At 44.5% G+C, this 18,962-nt stretch overlaps 1 protein-coding gene across 2 annotated transcripts in view; it reads left to right on the forward strand.

The window, feature by feature from the left end:
* The first annotated feature begins 423 nt into the window (after window positions 1-423).
* The window catches only part of TMEM108 (transmembrane protein 108), a 238,814-nt gene continuing 220,275 nt past the window's right edge, over window positions 424-18,962 (forward strand). For both annotated transcript variants that reach the window (XM_075316629.1, XM_075316630.1), the window contains exon 1: window positions 424-554. The gene's annotated coding sequence lies outside the window, so the exon portion shown is untranslated. The remainder of the gene's footprint in view (window positions 555-18,962) is intronic.

Here is an 18,962-nt window from a genome sequence, read left to right on the forward strand (position 1 = left end):
TTATCAGGTATCTTTTTTGTAAAAAGGATTTGTTGAGTGTTACTATAGAAGCAGAGAATATTAGCATTATCATTGCTGAGGGTCATCAATGTTCTTCTGAAGTTCATTGAACAATTGTCATTTCCATGACCTATTCTGCATTCAACAAGTCCCTGTCACCCAGCATAGCCGTATTAGCATCTCATAGTTGTATTATCACTGACACCCCCAGAAGTATTAGTATTTTTGTGCCACATAGTTGTAATGTCCCTGACATGATGGCAGCCAGCTCTGCCAAACCACTGCATTTGTAATCCAGTCCAAACAAAGGGGGCGACAAAGCTCCCAAATGTGCAGTGTGGGGTCTCAGTCCCCCCTCCCAGGCTCTTCTGGGCCAGGATTGGCCGGAGCAGCCTGTGATTCTTCCCATACTGGAGCTATTGGTCTCCCCAGTAGCAGTCTGCTGGGGGAGGTTCAGCCTGTGCTGGATACAGAGCTGAGGCTGAGCCATAGGCAGCAGCTCACACACTGGACTGGCTCATCACTGTTGGAAGAGCTGGCATTTTCTGAGAAAGGTAAGATTTCCAATCATCTTCATGTAACTTAGCCTAAATCCTTCCATGATCAGCTGTCTCCATTATATCTCATCTGCTCTTACACTATAAGATTAATGTCTACAAAGGAATCAAGCAGCAGGTGATTAAAGTGACATTAGTTCCTGGGATTCAGACATCACAGGGGCATCTGCTACAATGTGTTTGGCTTTATCTGATACTCAATGCAGTGGTGATCAATTCTGTATTGCATGCAATGGAGCAGGCAGGCGATGTAAGCACTTATGGAGGATAGCACTGGCATCGCTGGCTGTACAGATTGAATACAGAATGTAACAATGGTATTTTATGACGTCCATAGGATGCCCGGGGGGTGGCCCCCATGTCACCCAGGGGCCTGAGACTTATCGATAAGTCATAGAGAAGTTATATATAGATATAAACCTGGAACCAAATACCCAGAGAGAATTTTCACTAATAACCAACACTTGGTATTGCTCTACTGTTGCATACTGGCTGCACCAGAAAATAGCATGATATAGTGAATGGCAAACTAAAACCCCCATAGTCAGAGGCGACCGGCATCTTCTTTCTTCTCCATGTGTTATTGTGAGAACAGATGTCACATCTTGGAAGCTGATCTCTTAAATTAACCAAGATTCATTGTCATAATCCTGTAGGCATAATGCCACTGCTTGGTGCTAGGCAAAATACCCAATGTAGTAACTAGGCCATTGGCAAGTGATTACGGTGATTTAGGATTGGCCGTTAACTGTTTAACCGTAGCAGAAGAAAGAAAGGCTGATGTTCTTTGGCTCATGATGGGTTAAGAATTGTATTAAGACACTGTGATGAATGTTAATGTTAACCCCCCGGCTACTGGAGGGGATGGAGGCGTGGTTGTATACGTGGCAGGAGAAGGGCTTGCATTGGCCAGGTTCAGCACTTGAGCAGTGGACAGCGCCAGCACAGGATGCAGCACCTTACACATTCCCAGCCTGGGATCTTATAGAATGATGGTCATCACAAGCACAGAGGATGGGAAAAGCAGTGCAAATGACTCAAGATACCGGAGAGTACTGCTCAATAAAGGACCGATCACTTAAAGACATGGCAGTGACTAAGTGACCTTGGGAATGCCATGTTGTGCGCCTTGGGCACCTCTCCGACTACTTACAGAGAAAATGTTCCTATTCCCACATAACCTGTATTGATAAGTCTGGTTATATAAAACACATATTATTGTTTCTGTGCATTTGCAATTTGAGTGCATTAAAATCTACAGGGTTATAAAGTGTTTTTCATGTTTTTTTAATTTTTTCTTAGTATATGTACAATATGTGTAACATTTTCCAGCAGTGCTTTCTTGTTTGCTAGAGAACTCTAATCCTTTGCTTGACAAATTTAAAAATCCATAATAAATCTATATAAATCAATACCCTGGTTCATGTGCATGATCCATCACCACCATCCCTTCTAATGGAGATCCAATGGTGTTATCCACCACCTGCAGAGGAGCAAACCGTACAGCTAAAGTATATTTATTGGACATTATTCTATAATGGCAGAGCAAGGTCCAGGAGTTACTTTATATGTGACATATTAGCATTATATATTGATATAATAGTTACTTTGCTTAAGTAACCTTTTAGCACAATAGCACACAATTTTATGTCTAAACCATTATACCGTTTGGCTATAATTCTGGTATCCTGTAGTTGGGATACATTTATTGACCCCCACATATACAGTGGGTACGGAAAATATTCAGACCCCTTTACATTTTTCACTCTGTTTCATTGCAGCCATTAGGTAAATTCAAAAAAGTTCATTTTTTTTCTCACTAATGTACAGTCTGGACCCCATCCCCCATCTTGACAGAAAAAAAACAGAAATGTAGAAATTTTTGCAAATTTATTAACAAGAAAAACTGAAATATCACATAGTCACAAGTATTCAGACCCTTTGATCAAATACTCATATTTAAGTCACATGCTGTTAATTTCCTTGTGATCCTCCTTGAGATGATTCTACTCCTTCATTGGAGTCCAGCTGTGTTCAATTAAACTGATAGGACTTGATTTGGAAACTCACACACCTGTCTATATAAGACATCACAACTCATAGTGCATGTCAGACCTACTGAGAATCATGAGGTCAAAGGAACTGCCCAATTCATAGACAGAATTGTGGCAAGGAACAGATCTGGCCAAGGTTACAAAAGAATTCTGCAGTACTCAAGGTTCCTAAGAGCACAATGGCCTCCATAATCCTTAAATAGAAGAAGTTTGGGACCACCAGAACTCTTGCTTGACCTGCCCGTCCAGCTAAACTGAGCAATCGTAGGAGAAGAGCCTTGGTGAGAGAGGTAAAGAATAACTCCAAGATCACTGTGGCTGAGCTCCAGAGATGCAGAAGGAAGATGGGAGAAAGTTACGCAAAGTCAACTATCACTGCAGCCCTCCACCAGTCGGGCCTTTATGGCAGAGTGGTCCGAAGGAAGCCAGTGCAAGATATATGAATGCCCGCATAGAGTTTGCAAACAGAAAAACACATGAATGACTCCCCGACCATGACAAATAAGATTCTCTGGCCTGATGAGATGATGATAGAACTTTTTTGTGATAATTCTAAGCAGTGTGTGTGGAGAAAACCAGGCACTACTCATCACCTGCCCAATACAATCCCAACAGTGAAACATGGTGGTGGCTGCATCATGCTATGGGGGTGTTTTTCAGCTGCAGAGACAGGATGACTGGTTGCAATTGAAGAAAAGATGAATGTGGGCAAGTACAGAGATATCCTGGAAGAAAACCTCTTCCAGAGTGCTCTGGACCTCAAACTTCGACGAAGGTTCACTTTCCAACAAGACAATAACCCTAAGCACACAGCTAAAAGAACAAGGGAGTGGCTTTATGTGTGAGCATTCTTGACTGACCCAGCCAGAGCCCTGACCTAAACCCATTTAGGCATCTCTGGAGAGACCTGAAAATGGCTGTCCACTAATGTTCACCATCTAACCTGACAGAACTGGAGAGGATCTGCAAGGAAGAATGGCAGAGGATCTCCAAATCCAGACGTGAAAAACTTGTTGCATCATTCCCAAGAAGACTCATGACCAGTGTCGGACTGGCTACTGGAGGAATCTCCAGTAATGCCAGGCCTGGATTTCGTTACCTACATTGCACTCCGGAGCTCTCACCTGAGCTCCAGAGTGCAGCCTAGACTGTACTGCAAGTCAATAGAATAGACCTGGCTCACTGCGGAGGGGCGGGTGCTCTGGAATAATAAGTCCAGCAATACGATAAAGTCTATCCGGCACACCACAATGTAATGGAAGAGTCCTTGATATGGCTTGAAAAATATGTTTTATTGTGTATTTACAAAAAATAGTCCGTCCGACGTTTCGATCCACCTGGATCTTTTACAGGGACATTAGGACTATGTGTCAAGAGAGCTGTCAAATTACATCAGTGTGAATAGGAGACAAAAACTGATCGTCAAAAATAATGGAAAGACTGCGCACGCGGTCTTGTAGGTAAACCTGTGTGTATGATGCTATGCAAAATGCCCATCAATGACGTACCGTGAATAGGTATGTAACAGAGTAAGTCTCCACAGTAGGAAAACTGATTAGTGATGGTCAGTCAAAATCGGATAGAGTGTCCGATCACCTGGGTGAAAGGTCACGTCACGAGGTAATTTCAGGTTATCTGGTCTTGCTGAATCTGACCAGGTCAGTATGTTAGAGTGTACCGCTGTAATTAGGTTGTGGTGCGGGGTGATAAACTTCACCTGATGTGTCTTGTTTAGGTCAGGGGGATTTCAAGCAGGAAAAAGCGAAAATCCTGTGTGGATAGAACAGGTATATATCAATCACAGCCACACATCAGGTGGATGTGGGGAAGTTCAGAAAGCTATACAAGTTATAAGGATATAATGCACCAATATACCTTCCTATGAGGGGGAAATCACTGAAAAAGCAGATTTATACATAGAGGTGTATCAAAGAGCATCAGAGGAGTACGTGGTGGGTCTGCAGATGAGGTATCCTGCTTAATGTATGTTAATCCAATCAACGCAGGAATGCTGTGTAAATAAAGAAATTCCATAGTATAATGGTATATATCAATCACATTAGTATATGAGGGTAAATGCAAAAGGAGATGAACAGACAAGGAAATACTGAGATATACCTTCCAATGAGGAGGAGATGGCAGAGCAGCCGAATGAATTAATGTAAGGAAGCCTGTAATTAAAATGCAAGGGATTTAGGAAGTGGCCAGGCCTGGATGAGAAGAGGTAAAAGGGATAAAAAAGTACCATTTAGGTCGTACCTGCGGTTAGTTGGTAAGGGGGTCCCCTGTAGTGGCGTCAGCGTTGTGCATATGTGGCTGTGGGTTCTTTTATGTGTGGCCGGTTATCACAGCTGCGTCCACTTCCTGTTTAGGAGTGGAACGCAGTGAGGCTGATGAACCGCACGCCCGCGCATGCGCATTAGCGTCAAATCTCGCGCATGCGCAGAGCGGGTGAAAATCAGCGTGTGCCTATGGAGCGAGGTGCTGTTTGTAAACAACCGCTGACAGCTAAGGCGGCGGATGGGATAAATAGACATTAAAGGTTATAATGGGATTGGGCATGTGTGTGTGTAATGGATTGTTTGATTATGTTAACGTGGGTGGAGCAAAGCATGAAAGGGGACATATAATGGTGATTTAAGAAGATATGATAATCAGGAAGATAAGAGCATAGAGATTATGGGGCATTTAAGGGGTGCTTCACACACAGCGAGCTCGCTGCCGAGATCGCTGCTGAGTTACGCTTTTTGTGACACAGCAGTGACCTCATTAGCGATCTCGCTGTGTGTGACACTGAGCAGCGATCTGGCCCCTGCTGCGAGATCGCTGCTCGTTACACACAGCCCTGGTTCGTTTTCTTCAAAGGTGCTCTCCCGCTGTGACACACAGATCGCTGTGTGTGACAGCGAGAGAGCGACAAATGAAGCGAGCAGGGAGCAGGAGCCGGCATCGGGCAGCTGCGGTAAGCTGTAACCAAGATAAACATCGGGTAACCAAGGTGGTTACCCGATATTTACCTTAGTTACCAGCCTCCGCAGCTCTCACGCTGCCTGTGCTGCCGGCTCCGGCTCTCTGCACATGTAGCTGCTGTACACATCGGGTTAATTAACCTGATGTGTACTGTAGCTAGGAGAGCAAGGAGCCAGCGTTAAGCTAAGCGGTGTGCGCTGGTAACTAATGTAAACATCGGGTAACCATACCCGATGTTTACCTTAGTTACCAGTGTCCGCAGCTTCCAGACGCCGGCTCCCTGCAAGCGCAGCGTCGCTTGCACGTCGCTGCTGGCTGGGGGCTGTTCAGTGGTCGCTGGTGAGATCTGCCTGTTTGACAGCTCACCAGCGACCATGTAGCGATGCAGCAGCGATCCTGACCAGGTCAGATCGCTGGTCGGATCGCTGCTGCATCGCTAAGTGTGAAGGTACCCTAAGAGAAAGGAAGAAAGGAAAAGGAGGATCCTACAAAGGTTATAGAGGAAGGTAGTGGAGCAAAGCATGAAAGGGGACATATAATGTTGATTTAAGAAGATATGATAATCAGGAAGATAAGAGCATAGAGATTATGGGGCATTTAAGGGAAAGGAAGAAAGGAAAAGGAGGATCATACAAAGGTTATAGAGGAAGGTAGAGTTGTCTAATGTGGGCTGTTGTAGTGCTAAAATGTGGTGATACAGACACTAGGGAAGAAAAGGGATTGTGAGCAGGAGAAGAGGTGGGATAGAAAGATAGAAACGAAGGAGAAAGGAAGAAAGACAGAACTGTGAGAAACTTTATAGGTGTGGGATATGACGGATACTGAAGGGTAGTGTAATATCAGTGAAACATGCCAAAGACACATGCTCATGCGGCGTGAGTGAAACATGCTAGGCAAGAATATAGTGTTAGTGCATTCCTAATACGAAGGAATATAGTGTTGGTGCATTCCCAATACGAGGAAATATAGTGTTGGTGCATTCCTAATACAAACCTAAGACAGTGCTGGCAAGTGAAAGTGTAGGATGCGTGACTTCTGAGGTGAAACAGTGGGTCATGGTCGGGTGCGGCAGGCGTTTCACGTGACTAAGGGAACCTGGAGGTGAAGAAAGGAGAAGAAGGGTTAGACATGGAAATCAGACATAATCAGACATAATCTGCGTAACAATTCATGTACCATCAATAATGATTATTATAAAACGAAAGACAAAATAGGAGACCCTTGCAAAGTAGAGTCAAGTGTATACTTCATACTCGCGATTCAGACCCTTAGGTTCAAGCGTGCCCAAGGTGTAAATCCAGAAGGACTCCCTTTCCTTGAGTTTTCTTATTCTGTCACCACCTCTGCGTATGGGTGGGATATGCTCGATTACCTGAAATCTCAGTTGGGCCACTGTGTGATTGTGTGACACAAAATGATGTGGAACGGGTAAAAGGATCTGTTGACACCGTATTGTAGATTTGTGTTTACTTATGCGGTCTCGGATATGTTGGGTGGTCTCCCCAACATATCCGAGACCGCAAGGGCACTTGATCAGGTATACGACATAGGAGGAGTCACATGTGAAGAAACCTCTAATGGGGTAACTTTTGCCTGTATGTGGATGTGTGAAGGAGTTACCTCGAGTGAGGTTGTTACATTGTAAGCAATGTAGACACGGAAAATTTCCGTTTCTGGGAGTCCCAAGGAAGATTTGACGTGCTTCGGTGTGTGCAGATCCTACATCAGCCCTAACGAGATTGTCCCTCAGATTTCTAGGTCTTTTGTGACAAAATAAGGGTAAAGTTGAAAATTCAGTAATGGAGGGGTAGGCTGTTTGAAGGAGGGACCAATGTTTGGAAATAATACCTCTAAACAGAGGCGAGAAGGGATGATATGTTTGGACACAGGTGATGCGTGGGGTGTTGTTCTGCCTAGGACGTGGTTTCGACGTACAATTGTAGGCGATGTTACTAGGGTAGCCTCTAGACATAAATTTGTGTCCCATCTCCTGTAATCTAGTTTGGCGTTGTGAGGGATCGGAGACAATCCGCTCAATTCTCTTAGACTGTGAGAGAGGCAAGGCTTTCTTGGTGTGGGAAGGATGGCAGCTAGAGAAATGCAAAAGGCTGTTTCTGTCCGTTGATTTCACAAAAAGATCCGTACTAATAGTACCACTGGGGGATAGAAGAACCATGGTGTCTAAGAAGTTAATTTGTTTCGGATCACTGTGAATAGTGAAAGTGAGCCCTATTCTGTAGGAATTGATGTCTCAGTGAAATTCATTAAGAGAGTCCATGCTACCGTGCCAAATGACAAATACATCATCTATGTACCTTTTCCACAACAGTGTGCTGTCTCCACAGAGGGTGATTGTAGATGTATGTTGTCTCATAGTGCGCCATGTAGATATTCGCATAGGGTGGTGCCATGTTTGATCCCATGGCGGTACCCCTTTGTTGTATGTAGAATTGGTCCTCGAATAGAAAATAGTTATGTCCTAGGACTAAATGTAATAGGTCCATACATAGTGACTGTTGTCCTGGTGTTAATATTTTGTGTAAATCAAGAAACCAATCTACAGCTTGAATGCCATCAGAGTGCTCGATACTCGTGTATAAGCTGTTTACATCAAACGTAACGAGCAAACTCTCAGATGGAAGGGTGCCCAATTGTGTCACCTGTGTCAAAAAGTCCGATGTATCTTTTAAATATGATGGGATTCTGGGTATAAGTGGCGTGAGAATCTTTTCGATGGTAATTGCTAGTGGTGAAAGGATTGAGTCTGTCGAGGCCACTATGGGTCACCCTGGAGGCATCTGGAGATTCTTATGTATTGTTGGTAGAATGTAGAAAACAGGTGTAACAGGATTGGACTTAATGAGAAATTCAGCAAGTTTGTTGTCTATGGTCCCTAGGTGTAAATGGTAATCTACCTTGTCCTTAATCAATTTCTGAATTTGGGATGTGGGGTCCTGGGCAATGGGCAGGTAAGTGGATCTATCCTCTAGTTGTCTGTGTATCTCGGCTAAATAGTATGTTTTGTCGAGTACTACAATAGAGCCTCCTTTGTCGGCGGGTTTGATTATGATTTTCTTGTTATTCTTGAGGTCTGGAATGGCCCTTTTCTCATCGGGTGTCATATTGTATTTAACCCTATACTCACCACTCTCAATGTCCCTGAGTGTTTTGTTGACATCATTGGTAACCAGTGAAATGTAAGTTTCGACCGGCTGGTAGGTCTTTGGGGGATTGAATGTGCTAGAGAGCCTGAGATTAAGGTTACGTAGTGAGAGTGTGTCGGGATTGTGCTCTACGTCATCATTTTGTGTGTTAGTCTCACTATGGGCCGCAAAATGGGCCTTGAGCCTAAGGCTCCTGAAAAAGCGCCTCATTTCCTGGTCTAACTGAAATGGGTTAAATGAGGGGGTAGGGCAAAAAGATAGGCCCCTCTGTAGGACCTGAGACTCAAAGTGTGTTAAGTTATGGGAGGAAATATTGTAGACTATATTAGTCATACCTGAGATCTGGTCTGTATCCGATAAGACGAGTTTTGCCTTCCTCTTGCCCCTCCTTGTCTTCCGCCAGAAGGTTGTCTTGTGTCTAAAAAACGAGAGGAGTGAGAGGAAAAGGACTCGCTATCGGAGCCGGATGAGGCTGAGTATCTATTATAATTGGGACGACGCAATGAGTTAGAGTCCATGAAGCGCCATCTGTAAACACGGTCTTTTAAGTAGTCCTCTTGATCTCTGATGAACTTTACTCTTTTCCTCTCCTGCAATGTCTTCTGAAATCCAGCGATTGTTTCTTTGGTCTTAGCCCTCAGTCTATCCCATTCGGCGGAAGGCAAGGTATTAGAGAACTGATCCTCTATGGACTGGATTTTTGGTGTTAATTCAGCAATTTCTTTCTGGAGATATTCGATGGTAAGAATAATAATATCCATTGAGCATTTATTTAAAATGCTTTCGTATTTGGAGCAGTACTCCGGATTATCTGAGAAGATCGTGGGATGTAGGGACACTCTTAAGCCTCTGGGAATTCTTTGAGCTTTATGGTACTCGGCAAGGGTTCCACAGTGTTTGTTTCCTAAGCTCCTTTTCATAGTCGCGTGTGCTGATGCCACTACAGGGGACCCCCTTACCAACTAACCGCAGGCTTCCTTACATTAATTCATTCGGCTGCTCTGCCATCTCCTCCTCATTGGAAGCATTCCTGCGTTGATTGGATTAACATACATTAAGCAGGATACCTCATCTGCAGACCCACCACGTACTCCTCTGATGCTCTTTGATACACCTCTATGTATAAATCTGCTTTTTCAGTGATTTCCCCCTCATAGGAAGGATTTTCGCTTTTTCCTGCTTGAAATCCCCCTGACCTAAACAAGACACATCAGGTGAAGTTTATCACCCCGCACCACAACCTAATTACAGCGGTACACTCTAACATACTGACCTGGTCAGATTCAGCAAGACCAGATAACCTGAAATTACCTCGTGACGTGACCTTTCACCCAGGTGATCGGACACTCTATCCGATTTTAACTGACCATCACTAATCAGTTTTCCTACTGTGGAGACTTACTCTGTTACATACCTATTCACGGTACGTCATTGATGGGCATTTTGCATAGCATCATACACACAGGTTTACCTACAAGACCGCGTGCGCAGTCTTTCCATTATTTTTGACGATCAGTTTTTGTCTCCTATTCACACTGATGTAATTTGACAGCTCTCTTGACACATAGTCCTAATGTCCCTGTAAAAGATCCAGGTGGATCGAAACGTCGGACGGACTATTTTTTGTAAATACACAATAAAACATATTTTTCAAGCCATATCAAGGACTCTTCCATTACATTGTGGTGTGCTGGATAGACTTTATCGTATTGCTAGACTGTACTGCAAGCGCTGAGTGATTGATTCCCCGGCGATTGCAGTTCAGTTCATGACAGCTGCAGACAGGCCGGGCTGATTTCTGGAGTTCAGGTGAGAGCACCGGATATCACCCCGGCCTGTCTGCAGCTCATATGAAGTTAACCGCAATCGCCGGGGAATCAATCACTCGGCGCTTGCGGCACAGTCTCGGCTGCACGCCGGAGTTCAGGTGAGAGCCCCGGAGTACAATGCAGGTACCTGAATCCAGGCCTGGCATTACTGGAGATTCCTCCGGTAGCCAGTCCAACGCTGCTCATGGCTGTACTAGCTCAAAAGGGTGCTTCTACTCAATACTGAGCAAAGGGTCTGAATACTTATGACCATGTGATATTTCAGTTTTTCATGCTTAATAAATTTGCAAACATTTCTACATTTCTGGGGTTTTTTTCTGTCAAGCTGGGGTGCAGAGTGCACAATAATGAGAAAACAAATGAACTTTTTTGAATTTATCAAATGGCTGCAATGAAACAAAGAGTGAAAATTTAAAGGGGTCTGAATACTTTCCGTAATACCCACTGTACTTCACAGGTTAGGATATATAGCAAGAAATAGATCAGCTATAACCCATAAAACAACATTTGAATTTATTTTTTCATTTAATTACACAATGTGTTACACAATTTAGTTACACGATGACTTGTTTTAAAGGTTTCAACTTTGTGAACATTGATACTGACTTCTGCATGGCATTTCCTATCTCTAAACACCAGTTACATTCTACCTGCAGGCCAGAGTATTAGATATTTACATTTCACAAGCAAGAAATGGGAGGACGGAGACATTCTAGTTGTTACAGGGTATTTTGTAGGATTAAATCAGAGTTTGCTGTTTTCCCAATACATTCCTTTAAAGGGGTTTTCCCTTTCAAATTTTTGTAGAAAATATTTCTTGTAAAAAAAAAATGAAATCAGCTGGTACTTATCCTCAGCCAATCCAGCGCTGTGTCCTCGCTGCTCCTGTGATTGTGTATGGCTTGCAGTGATGATGTCACACCTACAGGGTTGCAGCCTATCACACGCTATCTACAAAACGTGGAAAGGAGAATAGTACTTTAATGAATGTGGATGAGCTGCACTATAGGACACAACTAATACACAAGAGAATTCCATTGAAATTCTAGAGAACCGCTTTTAGGATAGCTCCAAAGAAATGGATTGTCCTGCCCCTTTTTATTTTTCCGAGGGGTAAAGCTTGTTGCCAAATTTCCAATAATTTTCTAATGTAACAAATAATTTAAGTCAAAATCTGTTTTATATATTAATATATCTAAAAACAATATATCAGCAGGTATTTGCTATGTAATTTGAAAGCACCATGAGGTACGGTCAGAGACACTGATTCTAGCGATGTATCACTTAGTTTACTGGGTGCAGTAGTTGTTATAGAATCCCAGTTACAGATTTAATAGAGGTTAGAATGTTGAGCTCTGTGTAACCCCACCCACAACACTGATTGGGTAAATTGTTTATTGAATCTAATATTCACAAAAAAGTGCTAAGCTTTATTTATTTCTTCTCTTGTAAACATAGCACAATTAATACAGTGATCAGGCCCGCCTTCTTAAATAGTTAGTACCTGTTTGAAAGTCATCTCGATTTAAAACAAGCCATTATAAGCCGGGCATATCTTACCAAAGAAATCGTACTAGTAATAAGCAGGATGTGTACTAGTGTACCTACATCGTTAGATAAAAATACTCCTAAGGGTTCATTCAGACGAGCATTCTGTATGCAAGGTGTCGATTCGTATTGAATTGATGATGCCCTACAATTTTTAAATTCACTTTTTTTCTCTATCTCGTTCTGCTTCCAAGATAAAAATGCTAACTCCGTTGTTTTCCACCAGGTGGCGCTATAGGTGGTTTCATTGCATATCGCATGGCTACTTTACTATACCTAGACACCACTTCTATGCCTATAGCTGCCACCCTTCTCAAGTTAATGGTGGTGGACAGGATATGGGTGGACACACTTTATACATTATGATCTATAACCACCAAGTTATAGAAGTAGTTCATGTTGTGAAAGATTTATCACGTGCAAAACCTATTTAATTTTTATGTGTTATTTTGCTTGTGTGGATACTCCTATATAGGAAAAAGCAATATGGTGCTTAAATATTATATTCAAGGAAGACAAACCAGGGCAAAGTGCAGCCCATGCGCCGCATATGGCCCTTTGGCTGTTTTAGCACAACCCACAGACCAGGATAGCCAAAGGGCTGGATAAAATGGCAGCCTGCACCATCCTGCATCCCACCTGGCCAATCAAATACCGTTGAAAATAATGGAACAAAGAGCCACCAGCTCGCTCTTCCATTATTGAGTCTGTACGTCTGAGAACACAGCAGGCATGATGATATCATTACAACGTGCCAACTGTGTCTCATTACGCAGTGCAGACCAGAACAGTAGGGAAACATTGTTATATTAGTAATTTTTATTTATTTGGGCATTGAGAAGCCAGTGAGAGGATTGGCAGGGTGGAGAGGCCAGAGAATGGCAGTGGGAGAGGTGGATTAGTCATGGCGCAAAGTTTAGGATAAATTAGAGGGGTGCTAGACTGTTAAAAGGGAGGCGACCGTTCAGGCGATTGCAGTATTCAAGGTGAGAGATGGTGAGGGCATGCACTAGTGTTTTGCAAAATCTTGGTTAATGAATGTACAGATTCGGTAAATATTTTTGAGGTGGAATCTGCAGAAGGTAGAAAGGGCTTGGATATGTGGCTTGAAGGAGAGAGCACAATCATGGGTCACTCCGAGGCAGCAAGCTTGTGGAACTAACGAAGAGTGAGCACCAATTGACTCTGATGGACAGAGTGATATGGGGGAAAGATGATGAATTCTGTTTTGTCTACTGTAAGTTTTAGAAATCGAGTAGAGTAAAAGGATGAAATAGCAAACAGACATTGTGGGATTCTGGTTAGTGAGGAGGGGATATCGGGTGCAAAGAGGTAGATCTGCATATCATCAGCATAGAGATAATACTGAAAGCCATAGGACTCTAAGGCGGGCTTTACACATTGCGACATTGCTAGCAATTGCTAGCGATGTCGAGCGCGATAGCACCCACCCCCGTGCGATATCTGGTGCTTGCTGCCGTAGCGAACATTATCGCTACGGCAGCTTCACACGCACATACCTGGTCGGCGACGTCTCTGTGACCGCCGAACAATCCCTCCTTCAAGGGGGAGGTGCGTTCGGCGTCACAGCGACGTCACCGCGACGTCACTAAGCGGCCGGCCAATAGAAGCGGAGAGGCGGAGATGAGTGGGACATAACATCCCGCCCACCTTTTCCCTTCCGCATTGTTGGTGGACGCAGGTAAGGAGATGTTTGTCGTTCCTGCGGTTTCACACACAGCGATGTGTGGTGCTTCAGGAACGACAAACAACATCGCATCTGCAGCAGTAACGACATTATGAAAATGAACGACGTGACACAGATCAGCGATTTTTTACGCTTTTGCGCTCATTCATCGTCGCACCTAGGATTTACACATTGCGATGTCGCTACCGGCGCCGGATGTGTGTCACTAACGACGTGACCCCGACGATATATCGGTAGCGATGTCGCAACGTGTAAAGCGCGCCTAAGAGCTGTCCCAGACCTGAAATGTAGATGGAAAAGGAGGGGTTCAAGAACAGAACCTTGGGGAAGACCAACAGATTGGGGGTGAGATGAGGAGGTTGTGTGAGAGTGGGAGATGCTGAATGTCTGCTCGGTTAGGTTTGAAGAGATCCCATATAGGGCCAAGTCTGTGATGCCAAGAGATAAGAGAATCTGTTCATCATAATGCCGGTCGTCAAAGAGAGAGATTGTAAGCTATTGGACTTTTAAGCCCATAAAAACAGGTGCATGTCCAGTCTCGGGTATGGGGGATGAAGCCTAAGGTGCACTCCCACAACCCTGGAAGAGGCTATGATGTTCCCTCCGCTGCTGGGGCAAAGTGGAATAACTGGTTTATTAACAGCTGTCCAATTCCTGTTTACTTCCTTTGTTCATAGCATACTTTCCCCCAGCAGACAAGCTGTGCCTGTGGTGGGGAATGGAACTTCTGATAGACAGATAGATATTATATACAGTTAAAACCAGAAGTTTACATACACTATCTAAAAAGACACATATGCTTGTTTTTCTCACTATCTGACATGAAATCAAAATAAAACTTTCCTGTTTTAGGTCAATTAGGAACTAAAATTATTTATATTTGCCAAATGCCAGAATAATGAGAGAGAAAGAATAATTTAAGGCATTTTTATTACTTTCTGCAAAGACAAATGTTTACATACACTAAAAGAAATATGCCTTTAAACAATATGGGACAGCCCATATAATGATGTCATGTCTTTGGAAGCTTCTGATAGGTTTATTGGCAACATCTGAGTTAATTAGAGACACACCTGTGGATGTATTTTAATGCACACCTGAAACACACTGCTTCTTTGTGTATAATCACGAGAAAGTTAAAATAAATCAGCCAAGATCTCAGGAAGAGAATTGTGAACTTGCACAGGTCTGCTTCATCCTTCGGTGCAATTTCCAAATACCTGGAAATCTCTTGTTCATCTGTACAAACAAATACAAACAAGTAGTGATGAGCGAGTACTAAAAAGCTCGGGTGCTCGAAGCTCGGGCCGAGCCTCCCAAGATACTCGTGTACTCGGCCCGAGCAACGAGCCCAATGTTATCCTATGGGAGACCCGAGTATTTTTGTGAAATGACCTCCCGGCAGCATGGAGAAACCCTAAAAATGTCACAAAAGTCTCAGAAGAGTGCTCAAATGACATGGCAACAGCATGGGGAAGACCCCTTGAAGCATTTATCACTCAAAAGTCACAGCTGTGAACAATTTTGTCCGCGTTTTACGCCATTTTTACGGACTCACCAGAAAACCTTCCAAAATGACCCCAAAATGATTTTTCATGGCGGAAATGTTAAGGGCACATACCCAATAGTGAGATAGAGCTGGTGTATGTTACTTTTTGAGATCAATACATGAAAGATTTTACGTGAAAACATTGTGTGGCACTCCGATGTCCCTGAGAAGAGACGTACATGAAGGCCTCTTGAGTCTAATGTGCCCATTTTGAGGAAGTGAGTCTTTGTAGTATTTTCCTTTGCCAGGGCAGTCCTAAATTGTGAGGTTCACCAATGCCCCTGCATACAGACGTGCATGAGGGCCTCAAAACATTAAGTGTCCATTGTCAGGAAGTGGGTGTATTATAGTATAGCCCTTAGGCAGGGCAGCCAAAAATTGGGAGGCTCCACATTGTCCCTGGGTAGAGACGTGCATGATGGCCTTTAAACCTGAAGTGCCCATTGTAAGGAAGTGGGTCTATTTCAGTATAGCCCTTTGCCAGGGCAGCCAAAAATTGGGAGGCTCCACATTGTCCCTGGGTAGAGACGTGCATGAGGGCCTCAAAACATTAAGTGTCCATTGTCAGGAAGTGGGTGTATTATAGTATAGCCCTTAGGCAGGGCAGCCAAAAATTGGGAGGCTCCACATTGTCCCTGGGTAGAGACGTGCATGATGGCCTTTAAACCTGAAGTGCCCATTGTAAGGAAGTGGGTCTATTTCAGTATAGCCCTTTGCCAGGGCAGCCAAAAATTGGGAGGCTCCACATTGTCCCTGGGTAGAGACGTGCATGATGGCCTTTAAACCTGAAGTGCCCATTGTAACGAAGTGGGTCTATTTCAGTATAGCCCTTTGCCAGGGCAGCCAAAAATTGGGAGGCTCCACATTGTCCCTGGGTAGAGACGTGCATGAGGGCCTCAAAACATTAAGTGTCCATTTTAAGGAAGTGGGTGTATTTCAGTATAGCCCTTAGGCAGGGCAGCCAAAAATTGGGAGGCTCCACATTGTCCCTGGATAGAGACGTGCATGATGGCCTTTAAACCTGAAGTGCCCATTGTAAGGAAGTGGGTCTATTTCAGTATAGCCCTTTGCCAGGGCAGCCAAAAATTGGGAGGCTCCACATTGTCCCTGGGTAGAGACGTGCATGAGGGCCTCAAAACATTAAGTGTCCATTGTCAGGAAGTGGGTGTATTATAGTATAGCCCTTAGGCAGGGCAGCCAAAAATTGGGAGGCTCCACATTGTCCCTGGGTAGAGACGTGCATGATGGCCTTTAAACCTGAAGTGCCCATTGTAAGGAAGTGGGTCTATTTCAGTATAGCCCTTTGCCAGGGCAGCCAAAAATTGGGAGGCTCCACATTGTCCCTGGGTAGAGACGTGCATGAGGGCCTCAAAACATTAAGTGTCCATTTTAAGGAAGTGGGTGTATTTCAGTATAGCCCTTAGGCAGGGCAGCCAAAAATTGGGAGGCTCCACATTGTCCCTGGGTAGAGACGTGCATGATGGCCTTTAAACCTGAAGTGCCCATTGTAAGGAAGTGGGTCTATTTCAGTATAGCCCTTTGCCAGGGCAGCCAAAAATTGGGAGGCTCCACATTGTCCCTGGGTAGAGACGTGCATGAGGGCCTCAAAACATTAAGTGTCCATTTTAAGGAAGTGGGTGTATTTCAGTATAGCCCTTAGGCAGGGCAGCCAAAAATTGGGAGGCTCCACATTGTCCCTGGGTAGAGACGTGCATGATGGCCTTTAAACCTGAAGTGCCCATTGTAAGGAAGTGGGTCTATTTCAGTATAGCCCTTTGCCAGGGCAGCCAAAAATTGGGAGGCTCCACATTGTCCCTGGGTAGAGACGTGCATGAGGGCCTCAAAACATTAAGTGTCCATTTTAAGGAAGTGGGTGTATTTCAGTATAGCCCTTAGGCAGGGCAGCCAAAAATTGGGAGGCTCCACATTGTCCCTGGATAGAGACGTGCATGATGGCCTTTAAACCTGAAGTGCCCATTGTAAGGAAGTGGGTCTATTTCAGTATAGCCCTTTGCCAGGGCAGCCAAAAATTGGGAGGCTCCACATTGTCCCTGGGTAGAGACGTGCATGAGGGCCTCAAAACATTAAGTGTCCATTGTCAGGAAGTGGGTGTATTATAGTATAGCCCTTAGGCAGGGCAGCCAAAAATTGGGAGGCTCCACATTGTCCCTGGGTAGAGACGTGCATGATGGCCTTTAAACCTGAAGTGCCCATTGTAAGGAAGTGGGTCTATTTCAGTATAGCCCTTTGCCAGGGCAGCCAAAAATTGGGAGGCTCCACATTGTCCCTGGGTAGAGACGTGCATGAGGGCCTCAAAACATTAAGTGTCCATTGTCAGGAAGTGGGTGTATTATAGTATAGCCCTTAGGCAGGGCAGCCAAAAATTGGGAGGCTCCACATTGTCCCTGGGTAGAGACGTGCATGATGGCCTTTAAACCTGAAGTGCCCATTGTAAGGAAGTGGGTCTATTTCAGTATAGCCCTTTGCCAGGGCAGCCAAAAATTGGGAGGCTCCACATTGTCCCTGGGTAGAGACGTGCATGAGGGCCTCAAAACATTAAGTGTCCATTTTAAGGAAGTGGGTGTATTTCAGTATAGCCCTTAGGCAGGGCAGCCAAAAATTGGGAGGCTCCACATTGTCCCTGGGTAGAGACGTGCATGATGGCCTTTAAACCTGAAGTGCCCATTGTAAGGAAGTGGGTCTATTTCAGTATAGCCCTTTGCCAGGGCAGCCAAAAATTGGGAGGCTCCACATTGTCCCTGGGTAGAGACGTGCATGAGGGCCTCAAAACATTAAGTGTCCATTTTAAGGAAGTGGGTGTATTATAGTATAGCCCTTAGGCAGGGCAGCCAAAAATTGGGAGGCTACACGTTGTCCCTGGGTAGAGACGTGCATGAGGGCCTCAAAACATTAAGTGTCCATTTTAAGGAAGTGGGTGTATTTCAGTATAGCCCTTAGGCAGGGCAGCCAAAAATTGGGAGGCTACACGTTGTCCCTGGGTAGAGACGTGCATGAGGGCCTCAAAACATTGTTCCCATTGCAAAGGAGCGGGTCTCCTGTCGTTGTAATGTCCATTCTGCAAAGAATGGGCGAAAAAATTTACCACTGGGGGTATACCTGAAACAAAGACCTAACTATTGTAACGGTCATCATGATGGCGCATGAGGAGAAGGAGGAGCAGTCCAGCGATTATCCAAAGTCGAGAAGTGTACCCATGGGTGAGTGGAGGTACATGGCAAACTTTAAATTCCGCTCTCATTTGCTGGTGGTGTGGTGAAGTCTGGCCCAATCCAACCCTTGTTCATCTTTATCAGAGTCAGCCTGTCAGCATTTTCAGTTGACAGGCGGGTGCGTTTATCTGTAATGATTCCACCTGCGGCACTAAAAACACGCTCTGACAAAACGCTAGCAGCAGGGCAGGCCAGGACTTCCAAGGCGTAGAGAGCCAATTCATGCCACGTGTCCAGCTTGGATACCCAATAATTGTAAGGCACAGAGGAATGTCGGAGTACAGTTGTTCGATCTGCAAGGTACTCCTTCAGCATCTGGGCAAACTTAGGATTTCTTGTGGCACTACCCCGCA

The sequence above is a fragment of the Anomaloglossus baeobatrachus genome, chromosome 6 (assembly GCF_048569485.1).
Source record: "Anomaloglossus baeobatrachus isolate aAnoBae1 chromosome 6, aAnoBae1.hap1, whole genome shotgun sequence".
NCBI classification, from domain to species: Eukaryota; Metazoa; Chordata; class Amphibia; order Anura; family Aromobatidae; genus Anomaloglossus; species Anomaloglossus baeobatrachus.